Source organism: Arachis ipaensis, chromosome B9 (genome assembly GCF_059453495.1).
Source record: "Arachis ipaensis isolate K30076 ecotype BB chromosome B9, ASM5945349v1, whole genome shotgun sequence".
NCBI classification, from domain to species: domain Eukaryota; kingdom Viridiplantae; phylum Streptophyta; class Magnoliopsida; order Fabales; family Fabaceae; genus Arachis; species Arachis ipaensis.
This window is the reverse complement of record NC_142444.1, coordinates 50,996,488-51,000,857: the sequence shown is the minus strand read 5'-3', so window position 1 is coordinate 51,000,857 and position 4,370 is coordinate 50,996,488. Positions and strand designations below refer to the sequence as shown.

General features: G+C 42.3%; 1 non-coding gene across 1 annotated transcript; it reads left to right on the top strand.

The window, feature by feature from the left end:
• Positions 1-3,870: 3,870 nt before the first annotated feature.
• LOC148544624 (small nucleolar RNA R71) lies at positions 3,871-3,979 on the top strand. The gene has a single exon (XR_015900843.1). It is a non-coding gene; the product is annotated as a small nucleolar RNA R71 (small nucleolar RNA).
• Positions 3,980-4,370: the final 391 nt, after the last annotated feature.

Below are 4,370 nucleotides of genomic sequence, written 5' to 3'. Positions count from 1 at the left end.
ATAGGACATTCATAGCTTTAAGACATAGACACTAGACACTAATGATCATGTAATAAAGACATATAGTATAGAATTCGAAAAACAGGAAAATAAGATCAAGGAAATTAAAGAACGGGTCCACCTTAGTGATGGTGGCTAGTTCTTCCTCTTGAAGATCTTATGGAGTGCTTGAGCTCCTCTATGTCTCTTCCTTGCCTTTGTTGCTCCTCCCTCATGGCTCTTTGGTCATCTCTGATTTCATTGAGGATAATAGAGTGCTCTTGGTGCTCCATCCTTAGTTGCCCCATGTTGGAACTCAATTCTCCTAAGGAGGTGTTGATTTACTCCCAGTAGTTGTGTGGAGGAAAGTGCATCCCTTGAGGCATCTCAGGGATTTCTTGATGAGGAATTTCCTCATGCTTTTATTGTGGTCCATGAGTGGGCTCTCTTGTTTGCTCTATCCTTTTCTTAGTGATAGGCTTGTCTCCTTCAATGAGGATGTCTTCCTCTATAACAATTCCAGCTGAATTGCATAGGTTACAGATGAGATGAGGGAAGGCTAACCTTGCCAAAGTAGAGGGCTTGTCCGCCACCTTGTAGAGTTCTAGAGGTATGATCTCATGAACTTCTACTTCCTCTCCAATCATGATACTATGGATCATGATAGCCCGGTCTATTGTAACTTTAGACTGGTTGCTAGTAGGAATGATAGAGCGTTGGATGAACTCCAACCATCCCCTAGCCACAGGTTTGAGGTCAAGCCTTCTCAGTTGAACCGGCTTGCCTCTTGAGTCTCTCTTCCATTGAGCTCCTTCCACACAGATGTCCATGAGGACTTGGTCCAACCTTTGATCAAAATTGACCCTTCTAGTGAAAGGATGAAGATCTCCTCTCATTATTGGCAAGTTAATTGCCAACCTCACATTTTCCGGACTGAAATCCAAGTAATTCTCCCGAACCATTGTGAGCCAATTCTTTGGGTTCGGGTTCATACTTTGATCATGGTTCTTATTGATCCATGCATTGGCATAGAACTCTTGAACCATTAAGATTCTGACTTGTTGGATTGGGTTGGTGAGAGCTTCCCAACCTCTTCTTCGAATCTCACATCGGATCTCTGGATATTCACTCTTTTTTAGCATGAAGGGGACCTCGGAGATCACCTTTTTCTTGGCCACAACTTCATAGAAGTGGTCTTGATGGACCTTTGAGATGAATCTCTCCATCTCCCATGACTCGGAGGTGGAAGTAATTGCCTTCCCTTTCCTCTTTCTAGAGGTTTCTCCGGCCTTAGGTGCCTTTAGTGGTTATGGAAAAATAAAAAACAGAGCTTTTCCCACACCAAACTTAGAAGTTTTACTCGTCCTCGAGCAAAAGAAGAAAGAAAGGAGTAGAAGAAGAAGAAATGGAGGAGATGGAGGGGAGTAGTGGTTTTGGCCAAGAGGGGTTAAGTGTGTATGAAGTGTGAATTTGAAGGTTGTAAGGAGGGGTATTTATAGGATAAGAGAGAGAGAGGGGATTCGGTCATGAAGGGGTGGGTTTGGGAGGAAAATGTTTTGAATTTGAATGGTGAGGTAGGTGGGGTTTATGATGGATGGATGTGAGTGGTGAAGAGAATATGGGGAAGAGGATAGGATTTGATAGGTGAATGGTGTTTGGGGAAGAGGTATTGATGGGATTGGTCAAGGGTATTTGGGGAAGAGTGTTATGGAAAGGTGTAAAGAGGAGAGAAAAAGAGTGGGGTAGGTGGGGATCCTGTGGGGTCCACAGATCCTGAGGTGTCAAGGAATTCTGCTCCCTGCACCATTCTGGCATTCAAACGCCCTCAGTGTGCCAATTCTGGCATTAAACGCCAGCTCTGCTACCTTTCCTAGCGTTAAACGCCAGTCTGCTACCCCTTTCTGGCATTTAACGCTAGTCAAACACCCTTTTCTGGCGTTAAACGCCAGTCTGTCTGCCATTTCTGGCGTTTAACACCAGCCAGATACCAGACACCCTTTTCTGGCATTAAACGCCCAGAGTGCTGCCCATTCTGGCGTTTAACGCCCAGAATGCTGCCAGGCTGGGCGTTAAACGCCCATTCTGCTATCCTTACTGGCGTTTAAACTCCAGTAAGCCTGTCCTCCAAGGTGTGCTGTTTTTGATCCTGTTTTTTATTTTGCTTTAATTCTGTAGTTGTTTTTATGACTTCACATGATCATCAACCTAAAGAAAACCTAAAATGACAATGGAATATAAATAAATATAATTAAATAACATTGGGTTGCCTCCCAACAAGCGCTACTTTAATGTCAATAGCTTGACAGTGAGCTCTTAGAGAGCTTCACATAGACTCAGAGCTTAATGATGGCCTCCCAACACCAAACTTAGAAGTTGAGTGTAGGGGATCTGTTTGACAATGTACTAAGAGAAGTTTTTCATGCTTTTTTTCTATGGTTACAGAAGAAGATCCTTCAGCCTTAAACACAAGGTAGTCCGCATTCAATCAAAGGACTAACTCTCCTCTGTCCACATCAATCACAGCTCTTGCTGTGGCTAGGAAGGGTATTCCAAGGATGATGGATTCATCCTCTTCCTTTCCAGTGTCTAGGATTATAAAATCAGGAGGGATGTAAAAGCCTTCAACCTTCACTAAGACATCCTCTACAAGTTCATAAGCCTGTTTCCTTGAATTGTCTGCCATCTCTAGTGAGATTTTTGCAGCTTGTACCTTAAAGATCCCTAGTTTCTCCATTACAGAGAGTGGTATGAGGTTTATACTTGAACCAAGGTCACACAGAGCCTTCTTAAAGGTCATAGTGCCTATAATGCATGGTATTAAGAACTTTTCGGGATCCGGTTTCTTCTGAGGTAATTTCTATTGAACCAAGGCATTCAGTTTCATGATTGCTCCTAGATACTGAGCAACTTGATCTTCAATAATATCTTCATCCTCTTCAGAGGAAGAATACTCATCAGAGCTCATGAATGGCAACAGTAAGTTCAGTGGAATCTCTATGGTCTCTATATGAGCCTCAGATTCCTTTGGTTCCTCAATAGGGAACTCCTTAGTGGTCAGTGGATGTCCATTGAGGTCTTCCTAATTGGAAATCACTGCCTTCTGACTCTCTCCAGGTTCGGCCATGTTGGGTATATTGATGGCCTTGCACTCTCTTTTTGAATTCTCTTCTGTATTGCTTAGGAGAGTACAAGGTGGAGTTTCAGCCACTCTTTTACTCAGTTGACCCACCTGTGCCTCCAAATTTCTAATGGAGGACCTTGTTTCAGTTATGAAACTGAGAGTGGTATTAGATAGTTCAGAGACTTTGGTTGCTAAGTCAGAGAGGCTCTGCTTAGAATTCTCTGTCTGTTGCTCAGAAGAAGATGGAAAAGGCTTGCTATTGCTAAACCTATTTCTTCCACCATTATTATTATTGAAGCCTTGATTAGGCTTCTATTGATCCTTCTATGAGAAATTTGGATGATTTCTCTATGAAGGATTATAGGTGTTTCCATAGAATTCTCCCATGTAATTTACCTCTTCCATTGCAGGATTCTCAGGGTCATAAGCTTCTCCTTCAGACGAGGCTTCTTTAGCACTGCCGGATGCAGCTTGCATTCCAGTCAGATTCTGAGAAATCATATTGACTTACTGAGTCAATATTTTATTTTGAGCCAATATGGCATTCAGAGTATCAATCTCAAGAACTCCTTTCTTTTGAGTCACCCCATTATTCATAGGATTTATTTCAGAAGTATACATGAACTGGTTATTTGCAACCATTTCAATGAGTTCCTGGGCTTCTACAGGCGTCTTCTTCAGATGAAGAGATCCACCAGCAGAGTGGTCCAATAACATCTTGGACAATTCAGACAGACCATCATAGAATATACATAAGATGCTCCATTCTGAAAGCATGTTAGAAGGACACCTTCTGATCAATTGCTTGTATCTTTCCCAAGCTTCATAGAGGGATTCACCTTCCTTCTGTCTGAAGGTTTGGACTTCCACTCTAACCTTGCTCAACTTTTGAGGTGGAAAAAATTTGGCCAAGAAAGCATTGACCAAATTTTCCCAAGAGTTCAGGCTTTCTTTAGGTTGTGAGTGCAACCATATTCTAGCTCTGTCTCTTACAGCAAAGGGGAAAAGCATAAGTCTGTAGACCTCAAGATTATCCCCATTGGTCTTAACAGTGTCACAGATTTGCAAGAATTCAGCTAAGAACTGATGAGGATCTTCTAATGAAAGTCCATGAAACTTGCAATTCTGTTGCATTAGAGAAACTAATTGAGCCTTAAGCTCAAAGTTGTTTGCTCCAATTGCAGGAATTGAGATGCTTCTTCCATAGAAGTCAGAAGTTGGTGCAGTAAAGTCACCAAGCATCTTCCTTGCATCTCCACCATTGTTGTTA